Genomic DNA, 18,582 nt, shown 5'->3' with positions numbered 1-18,582 from the left:
GTTTGTTGATTGCTTATGCTTCTCATCATAATTTCACTTTGCAACAAATGGATGTGAAGAGTGCTTTTCTTAATGGTCCCATAAATGAGTTGGTATATGTCAAACAACCCCCCGGGTTCGAAGATCCCTATTTCCCCGATCATGTGTATCAACTCCACAAGGCGCTCTATGGCCTTAAACAAGCCCCACGTGCGTGGTATGAGCATCTTACGGAGTTGTTACAAGATCGTGGATTCGAAATCGGGAAAATCGACCCCACTCTTTTTACTAAGAAGGTCAAAGGGGAGTTGTTTGTGTGCCAACTATATGTTGATGATATTATTTTTGGTTCCCCTAACAAAGCTTTCAATGAAGAATTTGCCGCTCTCATGACCTCAAAGTTCAAGATGTCTATGATGGGAGAGTTGAAGTTCTTTCTCGGATTCGAAATCAAACAAAGAAGAGAAGGAACCTTCATCAACCAAGCCAAATACACTCAAGACATGCTAAAGAGATTCAAGCTAAGTGATGTCAAGCCGGCTTCCACTCCAATGCCCACCAAGTGCCAACTTGACATTGATCCCAATGGTAAAGCGGTGGATCAAAAGGTATATCGCTCTATGATTGGATCCTTGCTTTACCTTTGTGCATCTAGACCGGATATCATGTTGAGTGTGGGAATATGTGCACGGTTTCAAGCCGCACCTAAGGAAAGCCACTTTGTGGCGGTCAAGCGAATCTTTCGATATTTGGCTCATACCCCAAACTTTGGCCTATGGTACCCAAGAGGAGCAAACTTCAAGCTTGTAGGTTATTCGGACTCCGATTGGGCGGGAGACAAAGTGGATAGGAAGTCCACTTCCGGAGGGTGCCAATTTCTTGGTTGCTCTTTGGTAAGTTGGTCTTCTAAAAAGCAAAGTTGTGTGTCTCTCTCGTCCACCGAAGCGGAGTATGTGGCGGCCGGAAGTTGTTGTGCACAACTCTTATGGATGAGGCAAACTTTAAAGGATTACGGTGTCATTTGTGACAAAGTGCCTCTTTGGTGTGACAATGAAAGTGCTATCAAGATTTCTCTCAACCCGGTGCAACACTTCAAGACAAAGCATATTGAGATTCGGTATCACTTCATCCGGGATCATATTAGGCGAGGGGAGATCGAGCTCAACTATGTCAACACTCATGATAACCTTGCAGATATTTTCACGAAGCCATTGGATGAAGCAAGATTTCGCGAGTTAAGGCATGAGCTAAATATCATTGATTCGAGCAATGTGGTTTGAACCTTTGCACACCCCTCACATTCATTGTGCTTTCTTGTCTAGGTGTAGGCATGGACGTAGGGGGAGTGTTGTTCTCTCAATGAACTTTCCCTCCCCCCACAATGCATAAACTGATCTCACTCTTTCACATTAGCCATTTTTGATGGTACTTGTGCTTCAAAGACGAGCTTTGGTCATGGGCCCAAGGATAATTCTTCGCGGTGCCATACCAAGTGACTCAAACATAGGTGGCCTCGGCCACCGCCCTCTCGTATAGAGGCGTGTGATTCTTGTTCTCTTGCTAGTGCTCTTGTTGGTCTTCTTGCCGTTGTTTCCCGTCTTTCGTTTTGCACCATATGTGTTGAGTCTGGTTTGAGTTGCGCTGGGCGGTACTACCGTTGTGCAGGAGCGGTACTACCGCTCCGGAGCGGTACTACCGCTTATACGGCTAAGCGGTACTACCGCCCCTCACCACGGTACTACCGCTGAGGGGCGGGGCCAGGGGGTTAAGTCGTGGGCAGGGGTGGTTTCCTCCACCCCATACCCATTTGCTTCGTCCCCTGGTTCCTCTTCCTCTCTCTCCAGCGCCATCTCGCCGCGGGAAGGCTCCGGCGGCCCTCCGTCTCCGGACCGTTCCTCTCCATTTCCTTCGGTGGAGTCGATCCCCACCTCGTCCTCTTGCCATGGATGCCGGTATTGCCCCCGTTCCTCTTCTCTTCTTGTCTAGTTTTCAGATCTCGCGTTTTAGGGGCAATAGTAGTTGCATCTCTAGATTTTTGGCCAAATCTAGGCTTGAGTAGGTTGGAGAAGGCAACTAGACTCTTTGGATTGATGTTTGGTAGGTTTATTTTTGAATTTGGCATCCCCGGTAGTGCCGGATCTGACCACGGCAGTAGGGATCCGCCGTGCCCCGTCTCGGGCGGTACTACCGCCCATATGGCACGGTACTACCGCTGGAGCGGTACTACCGCTCCACGGAGCGGTACTACCGCTTATGTGGTTAAGCGGTACTACCGCTGAGCAGGCACGGTACTACCGCTGGATGCCCAGTTCCATTGTTTCCTACCACATGTTGATCCATCTTTGTTGTGTTTATTTGGTTTTGATCGTTCCTTCTGGTTGTTTCTTGTGTCCGTGTGTTTGGTTCCAGGTGATGAACATCCTGAGCAGCAAGTCCGCCGTGTCAACCCCGGGCGTTCAACGTCGAAGCGGTACCGCTCATCTGAGACTGCAGGTGGTTCTTCCAGTGCTCCACAGCCGGCAGGGGGTGCTTCCTCAAGTGCTAATCCTCCTCGCAAGAAGAAGATTTCCAGCCGACCGAAGCCAAGTGGCAAGAAAGTGACTGAGATGTCTAGCAAGGAATTCTGGGACACGCATCGGCGCAACCCTTATGAGGAAGAACAAGAACCCAATCTTGTCAACCGCCCGTTCTGGAACCGGTTTCAGTATGCCACATACTTTGATGTGATCAAGGCTAAGAAGAATCTCTTTGTCAATGTTCATTCCATCAACACGGATGCTATGGAGAAGGACCTTGAGTACTTTGGTGATGCCCTACAGATGTGCTCTCAGTTGAACATTCTCAGGATCATGCAGTTCAACAAGGACTTTGATGCAGATTTGCTGGCACAGTTCTTTGCCACTGTTCACCTAGGGACTGACGCAGACAGGACTCTGACTTGGATGACAAATGGAAAGGTGCTAGCTGTCAAGTGGCAGGCCTTCATGGGGCTGCTTGAGGTGGAAGATCAAGGGCTCGAGACTCCAGTTGGTTTTCGTCCTCACCAAAATGTCACCTCCACTCACAAGCAAGCCCTCTGGCCCTACTGTACTCGGAAGGTCCACCCTGAGACCAGGAAGGAAACCTATGAGTTGTCTACCTATCTGGACATCCTTCACCGCATCTTCCGCGAGACTCTCTTCCCTCGTATTGGGAATCTGGACATGGTACACTCTTACCTTGTGGACATGCTTCTCTTCTGCCAGCGTGAGAAGGACGCAAACACGGGCGAGTCTCTGGACATCTCTCATGTCATGTGGTCTGAGCTTCTGGCGGCTGTTTCTGAGCGCAAGTGCCCAATTTATGGCCCGTTCATCATGTTGCTTATTGAGAGGGCCTGGAGACATACCTATCCTGAGGAGCAGCTGGAAACTGGAGAGTTGGTCTCTCATGAGATCAAGCGTCTGAGGAAGAAGGATAATTGGGGTAGATCTGGAGCTCCATCTTCTGCTGCTGCCATGGAGACCGAGGACGAGGCTGATGCCGGTGATGATGATGAGGAGTATGTGCCTCCTGGGACAGAGCCTTCTGCAGCAGAGCCCTCTTGGGCAAAGAAGCTCAAACGCAAGATGAAGAAGCTGTTCTGCCTAGAGTCTCATGGTCAGTACATGACTCATGTGGCTGAGAAGAAGGCAAGAGGACGTCACAAGGAGCTGATGCGTCAGATGGGTGCGACAGTCACCAGCGGCTCAGAGGGTCAGATTACTGAGGAGGAGGAGTGGATCCAGCAGCACTGTCCGTGGACCGACTCAGATGCCGAGCAGTTTCCGGGCGAGGACGGCAGTGCAGATGATCACGCAGAGTCCTGATGTTCGAGATCCTCAGCATGCTCTCACCTGGAGCCGTAGGCTAGCTCTTTGCCCCTTTTGGTGTCTCGATGCCAAAGGGGGAGAGAGTTTAGGGATTTGCGTGTTGCGAGTGTGTCTTTGCCTTTGTGCTTTCGTTATGTGCTACTTTGTGCTTTGCTTGGAACTTGTGCTTTGCTTGGTTTTGTGTTCAGTAAGACTTTAGTTCGCGTCATATGGTGTGAGACATATGCTACCCTATCATTATCATATCTTTATCTTTGTCTCTAGTCATTTGATATCTCATGAGTTATATGCTTCATTATGTTATATATCCTGCTATCTTGTTTCTCGCTTAGGTTGTTGGTCTCTAAAATACAGGGGGAGTGTTGATCCTAGTATGTGTGTCGTGCAGCTCAAAGCACCTATCTTGATGGCACACATCTAGGGGGAGCCCGTCTATATTTTAGAGACTTGGGGTTTGCTTATGTCCTTTGTTTTTCCCAGTTGTGCAAATCCCGTATTGTCATCAATCCACCAAAAAGGGGGAGATTGTAAGGGCATATTTATCCCTAAGATGTTTTGGTGATTGATGACAATGCTTTTGCGGACTAATCGTGTGCGTTGAGTGTTTTTCAGAGATTCATTCTTTTGGCACGAGACGATTTCCTCCCCTCGGAGCTTAAAGCGAAGACGGTGTAGTCCTTTCGGATTAGTTTGGTGGACTAGTTTCATAGGGATCACCGTACTATCAAGAGGGGGTCCGTTTTGGAAAGGCTAGGGCGGAATCATCACGTACACTTCCTTTGCCCCTCCCTCCGAGCCTTTCCGTTTCGATGATGGGCTTGGTTCTCCTTTCTTTGTGCCCTCTCTGGTCCCAGCGGTAGTACCGCGGGCCAGAGCGGTAGTACCGCTTGGGTGCTACAAGCGGTAGTACCGCTCTGGAGCGGTAGTACCGCCCAGAGCAGTAGTACCGCTAGTAGCCCCATGTGTGTACTATCTCTGGTCCCAGCGGTAGTACCGCGGGACGGAGCGGTAGTACCGCTTGGGTGCCACAAGCGGTAGTACCGCTCTGGGCGCGTAGTACCGCTCCAGAGCAGTAGTACCGCTAGTGGCCCCAAGCCGTAGTACCGCGGTGGTCTCGTGCTAGTACCGCCTCGATTCGAGGGCTCCTTTTTCGTGTCGGGTTTTACGGTACTGGCCGCGGCTGTGGGGGGCCGTAGTACCGCTCCTGTGCGGTAGTACCGCCCTCCCTCCGCGGTAGTACCGCTGTGGGCCAAGCGGTAGTACCGCGCTTTGGGGCGGTAGTACCGCTTATAGTGGCAAGCGGTAGTACCGCTGGCACAGCGGTACTACCGCTCTCTTCGGGGCAGAAGGGGGGTAACGGTTGGTTTGTTCCCCCCACTATATAAAGGGGTCTTCTTCCCCAAAGTTGACTCACCTCTTCCCCCAAAAGCTCCATTGTTGCTCCAAGCTCCATTTTCGCCCGATCTCTCTCCCTAGCCAATCAAACTTGTTGATTTGCTCGGGATTGGTTGAGAAGGCCACGATCTACACTTCCACCAAGAGAAATTTGATTCCCCCCACTTATCCCTAGCGGATCTTGTTACTCTTGGGTGTTTGAGCACCCTAGACGGTTGAGGTCACCGCGGAGCCATAGTCCATTGTGGTGAAGCTTTGTGGTGTCGTTGGGAGCCTCCAATTAAGTTGTGGAGATTGCCCCAACTTCGTTTGTAAAGGCCCGGTCGCCGCCTTCAAGGGCACCAATAGTGTAATCACGGCATCTCGCATTGTGTGAGGGCGTGAGGAGAATACGGTGGCCCTTGTGGCTTCTTGGGGAGCATTGTGCCTCCACACCGCTCCAACGGAGACGTACTTCCCCTCAAAAGGAAGGAACTTCGGTAACACATCCTCGTCTCCACCGGCTCCACTCTTGGTTATCTCATTCCTTTACTTTCGCTAGTTTACTTGTGTTATATCTCTTACTTGCTTGCGTGCTTGTTGTCGTTGCATCATATAGGTTGCTCACTTAGTTGCATATCTAGACAACCTATTTTGATGCAAAGTTTAATTTGGTAAAGAAAAGCTAAAAATTGTTAGTTGCCTATTCACCCCCCCCCCTCTAGTCAACTATATCGATCCTTTCAACAGGTTTTGCGATGATCATGACGCGAGAGCGATGTTTCTTGTTTTGGAGTTCTTCTGCTTCTTATTCGATCAGGGGATAGGTTCCAAGTCGGCAGCCTGGGCTAGTAGGGTGGATGTCGTTTGAGCTTCTGTTTGTGTTTCGTTCGTAGTCGGATGTTGATCTTATGTATGATGTATTGGTGTATTCTTGCGGTATTTGTATGCCTTGTATGTATCCCCATCTATAATGTAATGTTGATGTAATGATATCCACCTTGCAAAAGCGTTTCAATATGCTGGTCTATCCTTGGTGGGACCTTCGAGGTCCTCTCGGATAGGGTCGCATATTGGGCATGACAGTGGACCTTGACCGTTTACGTCCAGCTTTGAGTACAACATTATACTTAATTGACCTTGACGGCGTACGTCACCTTGTGTCCAGATCTGAGATGCCATTACCATGTGTACCAGATGAATAACTCCAAGTTCGACCCCCGTGATGCCAGGTACGAGCCGAGGAACACTGTTGGAGAGACTCCCCTCATAATTTTCCTACATTGGCTGTTTGATTCATATGATAGAATGCTATAGGAATTTTTCCTATGAAATCTTGTTTTAATTTGCAATCTAGCATCCACTGCAACTTTTGTCACTTCATTTGTTTTTCCTTTGTCAAACACTGTGTTAATGCTATGGGATTGAAGTGGACATGCCACTCCAATCCTTTATTTTTCCTATTCCCGCGTTTTAAGTTCATACAAATGAAAGAAAAGAATAAGAGAGATTACTTGCTCTAAATGATGTACCACTGCAAGAGCTGCCTATATTAATTAACCATGCTCTAAAAAGGTGGCCCAACTTAAGGTTAGTAGGTGACCGTGCGCTTGGCTCTTCGCCTCTTCCGGAAGTCGAACAATGATGATGCTAAGTACTACAATATATATACTTTTGGCAATCTGACACCGAATGACTGCTGCATGTCAACCGCTTGTATAAAGCCCACTATAATTGTAAGCTTCTCCTCGTGTTGCGAGCCACCGCGCGCGCGTGGTTGAGGGAGAGGATGTAGCAAGCAAGCTTCTCGTCGTTCTGCCAGTTGAGGGACACATCAAAGTTATTTAGTACTCTCTCCATAAAGGGCCGACCATGTCAATTGCTACCATCCCGTGCTCTGTCTACAAACATGATTCACGTGCCATCGAGGAGAAAAATTATTGCGTAGTACATTCTATCGAAGTGCACAACTCACATACGCACTGGACCTTGATGCTAGATGTCCCGCGTGTTGGCAAAAGGATGAACAAAGCTCAAGTCAAAAAAAGTGGAAGAACAAAGATTCCCAACGACCGAGAAGGAGCAAGGATCCTCGCGGTGGAGCGTCTACACTCTTAATATTTTATATTATTCAGCAATATAAAATCAACAAAATCTCTCCACATTCCTACACCATTCTATAGTTTGAGAATAACTTTGAATGTAAGCCAATGATTCACTCTATCCAATGATCATAGTTGGAAAATCCAAACAAAACCCGCCATTGGATCAACTCTTGAGCACTCAAGATTGTTGCCACCTTGCACATCCTGCTGCAACGCAGAAACTACCGTGCCTGGTGAACCATCCCGGACATGCTGTCATATAGACTTGCAGGGCACGTGCTCATGCAACATGTGGGTTCACAACATCACATGTTGTCGTAGTCAGCTTGCCCATTTATTTTCTTTACTTTTCTCTAAGAAGTACTCCCTCCGTAAACTAATATAAGAGTTTTAGATCACTACTTTAGTGATCTAAACACTCTTATAGGGAGTACAAGCCCGCCATGTACGTGAATAAATATTGGTTGCTGCACTAACGTACGTGGCAGGACATGGTGTCCAATCTCCATTTAGTTCCTAATTTTGTGTTACCAAATAAAACATGTGGTTCATTTTTAAATTAAAGTAGTCAAAACCAGCATGGAGCTAATCAGTCACATTGAACATTCTTTTCTACCGGCAAAAAATGAACCTTTTGTTCTGATATATTTGCAAAAAGATATATTCATAATCTCACATGTTATTCTCGATTACCCAAATGATAATTTATTACTATTTAGAGCATGCACTGTCTTTGGTAAGACAATTTTATCTTAAGACTGTCACGTAATCTATAGGAGACATCAAAATATGTTGTAGTGGGTTATTTTTAGCTTATCTTTGATAACGCGATATTTCTAAATATTTGGTGAGACATAATGTTGGTAAGAGATCTTTTATTAATGAAGAGAAGACATGCATTTTCTGATGGTCTATCTCATCCACCTCATCATTTATCCTACATGGCAGTTCAATGATAATACCATTACAAACACGTAAAACCGCTTACCCTTATTTTCAAATTGGTTGTAGTGTTACCTGCAATTAAATAATAATAAAATGTGTAATAACTTGTAACAACATCTCTATATCATTGGGAAAAACATCTATATGTTTGGCATGTGACGTGCAACACGGAAACACATCATACATCGCCCACCTCACGCATTCACCATATTCTTCGGCCTCCCTGCGACACCTAGTTTTTTTTAGAATCTATGACACCTAGTTATAGTATATCCAGCGACCTGTATCGCTTCTCGCTCCTTGTCCTTATAGCCAGCTTAATTTCCCTTTGAGCAAATGTCCTCCCTAAGCCAGCATTAATTTCCTGGGCATGCTTCTTTCTACTCAATCTTGCGTGCACTTTGAGCATCTTGGCAACTCCACTGCTAGCTTGTTGGCTGATCTTGCAATTGACGCTGACGCATTGCAACACTCCTACAAGGCCCAGAGGTTAATTTGAGAATATGTACACAGAGGTTACTTTGACATACATGCCTTGTAAGTTGACAGAAGTCATATCACTTTTTTTAAACATGTCGTAAAGTAACGCGATAGACCTTAGATTAACATGCGTTGAAAAATGTCTCATCTTGCAATTGACGCTGACACATTGCAGCACTCCTACAAGCCTCGGAGGTTAATTTGAGAACAAGTACATAGAGGTTAATTTGAGATACATGAATATATGTCTGATAGAAATCATATCACTTTTTTTGGAAAACATTTAATTGCCTTGAATGTATATAGTGCTCCGTCCTATTAGTTGACTTAACCTCGAGATCCAAGTTTTGGAAACATGCCGTAAAGTAACGGGATAGACCTTCATTCAAGCCAATCACATGTGTTAAAAAATTAAAAATTATCAAAAAGGAACGAGATAGACCTTCAAGCCAATCAACATGTGTTCAAAAAACAAAAATGTAAAAAATTACGAAACAAGGTCCTCGAGGTTAATTCAACTAATAGGATGGAGCACTATATACATTCAAGGCAATTAAATGTTTGGAGTGATCCATCAAATCAGTTAATTTAACATCGAGGCCACTTCCCATCCGGTCACCATCTTATGACTACTCAGGTCTCAGCACAGTTAACATGGGAGTTCTGTTAGACGAGCTATCGGTAGGGAAGCTGGTCCTTGCTGCTGTAGGATGCCCCTTTGCGTTCTTTATTGCGTACCCGGATGACCGCCTGTTCCTGCCCAATGGTCAATGCCACGTCCCCCGCGAATGTAGAAGCTTCCCTCCCTCGTCTAGCGTGTTCGCATGTGATACATCTCCAACGTATCTATAATTTTTTATTGTTTCATGCTATTATATTATCTGTCTTGCATGTTTTATATGCATTAATATGCTATTTTATATTATTTTTTGGACTAACTTATTAACCTAGAGCCCAGTGCTAGTTTCTGTTTTTCCTTGTTTTTTAGTTTTATAGTTAAGGAATATCAAACGGAGTGCAAACAGAATAAAACTTTCACGATGATTTTTCATGGACCAGAAGACACCCAGCAAACTTGGAGTTGAAGGCATGGGAGTCCCGAGGACTCCACAAGCCAGGGGCGCGCCCTGAGGGCTTGTGGGCCCCCCGAGCTCTCCTAACCCTAATTCTTCTTCTGTATATTCCCAAATATTACCAAACGACCAGAAGCGTCCACAAAAATACTTTCCCGCCGCCATAACCTTCTTTTCCCATAAGATCCCATCTTGGGGTCTTTTCCGGCATCTTGCCGGAGGGGGATTCGATCACAGAGGGCATCTACATCAACCCTATTGCCCTTGCGATGAAGCATGAGTAGTTTACCACAGACCTATGGGTTCATAGCTAGTACCTAGATGGCTTCTTCTCTCTCTTTGATTCTCAATACCATGTTCTCCTCAATGTTCTTGGAGATCTATCCGATGTAATCTTATTTTGTGACGTGTTTGTCAAGATCGATGGACTGTGGATTTATGATCAGCTTATTGACAACCCACAAGTATAGGGGATCAATTATAGCCTCTTTCGATAAGTAAGGTGTCGAACCCAACGAGGAGCTAAAGATAGAACAAATATTCCCTCAACTTCTATCAACCACCGATACAACTCTACGCACGCTTAGCGTTCGCTTTACCTAAAACAAGATGAAACTAGAAGTACTTTGTAGGTGTTGTTGGATAGGTTTGCAAGAATATAAAGAGCACGTAAATAAAAACTAGGGGCTGTTTTATGTAAAAAAGCAATAAAGTTAGTATAGCGAGTGTGGAAAAGTGGTGGTAGGAGTTGCGAAATTGTCCCTAAGCAATTGACTACTTTACTAGACCGATAGCAAGTTTTATGTGGGAGAGGCCACTGCTAGCATGTCATCCCTGACTTGGAATTCTATGCACTTATGATTGGAACTATTAGCAAGCATCCGCAACTACTAACGTTCATTAAGGTAAAACCCAACCATAGCATTAAGATATATTGGCCCCCCTTCAATCCCGTATGCATCAATTTCTATGCTAGGTTGAAGCTTCTGTCACTCTTGCCCTCCAATACATAGTCCTATCAACATACAACTAACCCTATGGTGTGATCCACGTGCGCGCTCATATGATGGGCACCAAAGGACAGCAACATAACCACAAGCAAATTAAACCAATCATAGCAATTCACCAATTACCGATAGGACAACGAAAATCTACTCAGACATCATAGGATGGCAACACATCATTGGGTAATAATATGAAGCATAAAGCACCATGTTCAAGTAGAGGGTACAGCGGGTTGCGGGAGAGTGGACCGTTGTAGATAGATGGGGGAAGGTGATGAACATGTTGGTGAAGATGACGGAGGTGTTGGTGTAGATCGCCGTCACACGATGATGGCCCCGGCGGCGTTCCGGCGCCACCTGGAGAGAGGGGGAGAGAGCCCCCCTTCTTCTTCTTCTTCTTCCTTGACCTTCTCCCTAGATGGGAGAAGGGTTTCCCCTCTGGTCCATGGCCTCCATGGCGGCGGAGGGGCGAGAGCCCCTCCGAGATTGGATCTGTCTCTCTGTCTCTCTCTGTTTTTGTGTTCCCTGATTCTGCCCTTTCATCGTTTCTTAAACTAGTGGACCCATGGCGCAGAGGCACACTAAATCCATGTTCGCGATGAAAAAAATATCCATGGTTTAATCCCCTTTAATAGGAAACACGGTAGATTGTTTTCTACAATGAAACGTGTATACATATTTTAATGTTATAGCACAAAATACGTGCTACCATTTTCGCAGAGACCCATTTGAAATCATGTTCACATTGAAAACATTTGCGTTTTTCAGTGACTTTGTGTTTGAGCAAAAAAATACATAGGCTCTTGTTTAAAAATATATGTACCTTCAAAATCATGAGTGCTTTCAAAATATTTTCATTAGTTAGGAGCTTTAGGTTTAAGCAAACATGTATGATTGGAGCTTTAGCCCTTCTGTATGAAAATAACGAAGGAGCATCAAACAATAAATAGCAGATGAACAATAGTTCAAAACGCCTCCATAATAGTAATAGCTACCATCTATGATTTTTGTTTCATAACTATCAAACATGCCTAAAACATCATTTCTACTGAATTCACATAAGTATTTATGGTAAGGGACACCATCACATGTAAAGTATCGACAACTTGCATGGTGATAGGAACAAGTGGCACAGTGCCCAGTCGTTTCTCTGAAGCCTTGCAGTGCTCCATGGCCAGCAATGCATCGTCCTACACACATCTTCACTACAACCGTACATGCACCACAAACAACATGCTGGTATTTTTATCTGATAAAATTGGTAGTGATACAAATTTATTTGCCAATTGTACCAGCGAATGAAAAAATGCAATGTTTCATTAAGATCACCATCCGATTATATTTACAAAAAGAACCAAAACTGAATCCAGAAAACAAATGTTATTTTGCGCCAAATGGCGCAAGATACCAGGTCAAACCCTTGGTTATTTGAGAGAAGATGAGTTCCAATTTAGCAATATTCTGTATCCTGTTGCACCAAATGGCGCAAAGTCCAATTCAAACCAATAGCTAAATTCAAATATTTGCTTAATATTGTAAGAATGTAACATATTAGATCATTAGTAGCTTACAATAGTTGAGTCTGCAATTAGATGATCCAAGTAGTTGTACACATGGGCAACACAATAAATAAAATGTGCTCAAGACATGATAAAGCACTGTGTCCGTGCAGTTCTTAGGAATATTTTCCATTGCATCATATATGTTATCATGTCACAGTAGTAATTTGGATTAAACAATAGAGATAAAGAACGGCAACACAGAATTAAGTTTCTCTTAGGGATGATAGTAAATTACAACAGACACTGACTAAGATTCAAGAAAAGTGCCCTTCGGTCGGAGGAAAGATGATTTCTTCAGTGACCATATAAGGACCTTGCTTCAGTGGTCAATCGTGTAGTTGCTGTCATGGGCTGCACCAAACAACGGCCTCCTCGAGCTTGTTTATCCAGAGATCCTATACACCAGAGTGTTGGTTGTTTGATCAATAACCAAAGCATAGCCTGACGTGATATTTTTGGTTGTTTATATATCTTGGAAGGTGGGTACCTAATAGTCTGGATTCAAGTAAGCGAGTAAAGGAAAAGGTAACATTTTACTTCTGAGGAAATATCAACAATCTGGTTCTACAAAAGAGTTAATGGACCAACCTCGTGTAGGTAGCTACTGAACTACAAAATGCAGATAGGTTAATCAGCAAGATTCTAATTTTGAAAACAATAAACTGATAAAACTTGTACAAAAACCGCAAAATTATTATTATCCTGATTGGCCAAATAAGCATGTGCGCACAATAAATTCAGAATTTTTGTTGCTACGAAAATGAGCCAAGGTCTACATCAAAAGAAGGTAATAAGAGCAATATTGTGGGTATAGCCATCATCTTTGTACAGAAAAGAAAGATACCATCTTTGCAAATAACTCTTCTTCTTTAACTACTCATTTGAACATCTCCTAATGTTCCTGGTCATGTAAGCAAATATTAAACCTCGTCTCCTTCGAGGGACAAAAAACATCAATGTTCATTTTCACATTGAGTTAAAAAAATTAAGCAAATTTATTGTTCCTGAAAACAATCGAATGCGCAATGTAGTTTATCAAATTATGCGCATATATATAGCACATAGCCAATGACTTCTGATCATGACATCGTTACTTACCTGATGATGTTAAATATGATTAAAGGCTGAATAGCCTGGGCGACCACAAAGTTTTGGACTATCAGTACAGAACTTTATCCAATAACCTATATTAGTATAGGATGTTGAGAAGGAAGCCAGTTTGAAAAAAATCTAATAAGAAAGCATCAATTGATAAAAATATAAAAACAACCTATAATACTATTACGATATATGAACTTCAAACTGTAACTGAATGGTAGATATTATAGTGCTTCGATGTAGGCAAGAATAAACTCTTCTAATAATTTTATTGCTAATGTTTCAGTCAATACTTAAAAGAGAGACATATTCTGGGTGTAAGAAGAAATAAATATGGAAGTGGACTGTCCATTGAATGTGTGGGAAAGGCATCGTACCATAAATATCTATGGCATGTCAATTTATATATATATATATATATAGTAAAACACATTATCCCTTTTGTCTACGAAAAGAGAAGAACATTTGATATTGCCACTTAAGTTGTTTCATATCGTACAGCTAATGATATATTGGCCTGCAATCTCTATATCCACTTATCCGGGTGCCTAAACTCTTATCTCTACCCATATGTTTGATGGCCTAAGCAAGCGCACTGCACTACCAATTGCCTATGCAGATACCAATTCTTCTGGATTATAAAAAGCAGTGGTTGAAGGACAGCGCAAAACTAATTTGAAAGTTCACAGAAAATCAGGTAGCAGCAATATAGGACGCTCCATCAGCATCTTGTTTCCTTGGTCCATGCCTGAAATTTCCTACTTAACTGTAGCAGGTCCGTCAATTGTGCAGGCTAAAGTACGTATAAGTGGTAAATAGCATGCTGGGCAAGAATTTACTTGAAATAGAAGATGAAATGTAAAAATAATATATATATATATAGGGAAAATCCATCCTACCACCTGGGGGTAGTTACCCCACATGTCTCATATACTAACATGTGGTAGTATATATTCTGCTTTAACATTTTAAGTATGTTTACATAATAAATATAAGATACTCCAAAGTGAGTTACATGAAAAAATTGCAAGTTGACCCATGATTTTTATTTTATTTATGAAATACGTACATATTTGTATGTAAAAAGGAGCATACTCAAAATACGATACATACTATCAAAAAAGTAGTATATATACTACCTAAACATTCTTATATACTACATACTACGCGTACATACTCTCCGATTTGATAGATACTACATACAACATACAAAACTCAAGTGGTGGTAACTACCACTGGTGGTAGATAAAATTTGTCCTATATATATATATATATATCAAATTAGCCAGGCAAATGTATAGAAAGACCTTAGGTCATGATTCCTTATCAAAATGAAGGTTTCTGTAACAGTTTTGTCATTGGATAATCATCATATACCACAGCTACTAATCATGGGTTAGTGCACTATAAAATATTTTCCCACAAAAGGGAAAAAGAGAGTGCTCTCCAAACATAGAACAGAGCTGAATAACAGACTCCTACCAAGTCCACTCTATGCAGTGAAAATATGGTTGAGGAAATCCACCAACAAAAACTAAATTTGCAGCTCACACTAAACAACATAGTTTTTTTCTCCTGAATTTACACTTGTAGTATCACATACCAAAATGGATGCAGTAATTACATGGAGTAATTAGACTGTTGAAAAAAGGATGCTCCATGTATATTAAAAGTCAACCTAGTGTAATTTTCATTTAAGAATAATATAGCATTCACCTTGCGATATACTTGTATGCGTATTTTCTTGGGATCTCACTTGCTTCCCTATTATGTACACCCACGCGCTCTCCTCCATACTAAGTATATGTTGGCTACTTCAGTAGCACCTATCCATATCTTCATTTAGCTAGGAGATCCGTTGGAAGAGAAGAAGTAAAGACTCTGTTCTTCACCTTTATTGCCTATACATACACATATTAGGTTGACAAAGCATGGTTTACTTTATAAGTATCGTAACTTTGAAATAAAACGCGTCTCTGCAGCACTTCTCTTCGTCTCGGATGTCAATACGAAGACTTAAATTCTGAATTTCGGAGTTAACCTGTGCATGTCGTTCCCCCAGAACCCGAACGACCACTGCTCCTTGCCATAATCCTGCACACAAAACATCAGAAAATAAGAATTAGGCATCTGGCAGAGAGCCTTGTCGGATGATCTGAGCAAGTGCTGGAAGAGAACCTAGATGGCGACCATATGGGAGAGGGAAGAACACTAGCCAAAGTTGAGGCGACGCAATCAAGCAAGCAAGAAAGTTCAGAGAAATGCAGCGTAAAGTTCAGTAAGAAGCAAGAAATTATGTAAAGAGAAAGACACATGTGAACTAATCTGGCAGCAGTTTTAACACATAACAGTTTTCTGAACATTTGATAGGACAACTCATGTGCATTTTGATAAATCTGTACACTGGAAGTAGGCGTCACTCGCCAATCTCAGTGCCACATTATTACATTACTTCCACACTCTCCATGGAACGAATATGCAAAATTTGGCATGTGTTGGCAATTGAAAAACATTGGATACAATATCTTTGACTTTAGCAGAAAGCAAAACATTGGTATAGTGCTCAAACAATCCCAAAAATGGTATTAAGAAATGAGAAATGGTAAACCTGTTAACATTGTTCAGTGCTCAAACAATCCAAAATTGGTATTAAGAAATCTATCCCGGCCTCCAGTTTATAGAAAGAAAAGAGACGGGAGCTTAGACAGACTTTACACAATGCTAAATCATCCACTAAGCCTCTACCAGAAATAAGCATGCATTGCAGATTCGGTAATTAGCTGTGTTGCATGTAGAACTATGGAGCATTCATGGCTGTATATAATTTTCACAAGCTGCGATTATTTTGTCAGGGACTCGTGGCTGTATATAATTTTCACAAGCAGCAACCCCTGTGCGACAACCTAACCTCCAGTGACAAAGCTATAAACTATCTAATGGACCAAAATGAAGCTTTCGACATTCTGGACATGACTATCACCATTTTTTAGTCTCTTTGTGGGCTCTTCAAAATAGGGAAGAATACTAAGTTTCTTAAAGCACACATGTTCAAAACAAAATGTAGATGAAATAAAGCTCAACAATCAATATACTATGCTAATTAACCAATTTAAAACCAAGATGGAATAAAAACAGCTTGTAGATACCCCTAGAAATTGGTTCTGAACCTGCAATGCAGTTTCTTCTAATTGTTGTTGTAGCGATTCCCATCAAAACTGTAAATGAGAGGTAAAATTCAGAAAATTCTTACATTCATGACCATAACTATTTGTAGTGATTCCCATCAAAACTGCAAATGAGAAGATAAAATTCAGAAAAATCTTACATTCGTTAATATAAATATTCACATGTCAACTATATAGAAAGAAAAAGGCACTTTCTTTTCATCTAAAAGGACTTTACCAACACATCAATACCATGTATGCAATCTCGACAAGCCAGACAGAGTTAGATGCAAAGGTTACATGAACTAACTGGACATGCCAAAATAGTAACCCCTCTTCCTGTGAACATACCTGAAAAATGGCATCTTCGAGTTCCTCCAGAACTGCTACTTCCCCGTTCGAGGAGCTCTCTATATCAGCCACTGACCTCCTCTTCCTCATGGTGCTCACCTCAGCCTGCAATTTCAGTTGACAGGGAGGTCCAGGAAGAAGAAACAAGTGGAAGAACAGAAATAGGGAAAAAGAAAAGAAAACCGACGTGTCTTGATGCCTCGACGAACATGCGACCTCGGCAGGAGCGAGAGGAGGGACCCAGGCAGCGGCAGCGGTGGCAGTGCGATACCTCAACCAGGAGGCGGCTACTCCAGCACGGTAGATGGGGAGGCATGGACGCATGGTCCGATAGAGATGCTCATGTCGATGAAGACGACCCTGATATTTCTTTATCAAAGTTTTTTCATCAAATATCTGTAGAACATAAAGAGAGATGAAGGAGAACATGTCAGAAAGAAGAACTACCACAGATATTCAAGCATACTAACTGAAGGAGCTCCTTAAAGAAAATGAAAGAGCAACTTGAAAATTGTGTGTAGTTTAAAAAAAGTTGATATAAATACTTCTTGATCTCAATGTTGAAGCGTAACAAACACGTGAATTGCAGTCCTAAATCTGCAAGGAATATTTCCAGATCTTCTATTCCGAAATCGACTAAATATTGCAATAGGAAAAAAATGCATGGATAAAAATTTTGCCTCAGACATCCCATACTCAAAGACCTAAATCTAAAATACATATCGCTAGTGATTCTATTCTCAGATCAAATCAAATAAATAAGAGACAAAGGGGCAGAGAAAGAGAGAGATGAACCTGGGTATGTAGCCAACGGCGAGGAGGGTGCCGAATGCGAGTGAGAGCAAGGGGAGGGAGAGAGAGGAGGAGGCCGGCTGCACCATCTGCTCTGCTTGCTCCTCTGCACTTACCCAGACGCCGGGGTTCTGGTCCAAGCCGGAGAAGAGCAGCCGCCGTTTGAGGCGCCCTTGGCTACCCTCCGTCTTGTTCACCGGCCGGTGCTAGACAAGGGGAGATAAAGCCCCGGTGTTCTGCCCCTACTGAGGCATCTCTGCTACAGCACGGGGAGAAGGGAGGTGGCCGGCGGCACGGGGAGAAAGGAAGGGGCCGGCGGCACGGGGAGGAGAGGAGGCGGCTGAGGCGAGCGGGGAGAGGGGCGGCGGCGTGGGAGAGGATGGATCAGGGAGGAGACGAGGCGAAGGGGACGTGGGGCTCGGGACGAGAAGGTTTGGCGGCTAGGGTTTGACCATTTTGGTTGCTCTGCACGTCGAGCGTGGGGCGCGGGCGGAGCGGATTGGCGAATCCTTCGCGAACATGGGAAAGGCACACCCAGCCAATGAACGCATGAGACGAGCCCACCCGTCATTGGTCAGTAAAAATGACCGCGAGGTAAAAAAATGAATTTGACTACTAAGTGAAGATTAGATGGCCCAAGTGCGTCTGATGGCCGATCCAATGGTCAGAAGTGGACCAAATCGAGGGAGCATCCTGGAGCCAAGTTGGCTAGCATCCTTATAGGTTAGAATATGAGAGGAAGAAGTACGTCGGTGGACCTTCGGGCTGTCCACAAGGCAGGGAGGCGCGCCCCCCACCCTTGTG

The 18,582-nt window shown here is 43.4% G+C and overlaps 1 long non-coding RNA gene across 17 annotated transcripts; it reads right to left on the bottom strand.

Annotated features, from left to right (window-relative positions):
- Positions 1–12,459: 12,459 nt before the first annotated feature.
- Positions 12,460–18,277, bottom strand: LOC123097485 (uncharacterized). Of its 17 annotated transcripts, none has more exons than XR_006447271.1 (5): positions 17,782–18,277; positions 16,987–17,382; positions 15,650–16,760; positions 15,513–15,565; positions 12,460–15,372 (listed from the first exon to the last, which is right to left on the bottom strand). It is a non-coding gene; the product is annotated as an uncharacterized lncRNA (long non-coding RNA). The 17 variants fall into 17 exon arrangements; XR_006447276.1 differs by having other exon boundaries at positions 16,639–16,760; XR_006447274.1 differs by having other exon boundaries at positions 16,618–16,686.
- Positions 18,278–18,582: the final 305 nt, after the last annotated feature.

The sequence above is a fragment of the Triticum aestivum genome, chromosome 4D (assembly GCF_018294505.1).
Source record: "Triticum aestivum cultivar Chinese Spring chromosome 4D, IWGSC CS RefSeq v2.1, whole genome shotgun sequence".
Lineage (NCBI taxonomy): Eukaryota > Viridiplantae > Streptophyta > Magnoliopsida > Poales > Poaceae > Triticum > Triticum aestivum.
This window is presented reverse-complemented; position numbering and strand designations above follow the sequence as displayed.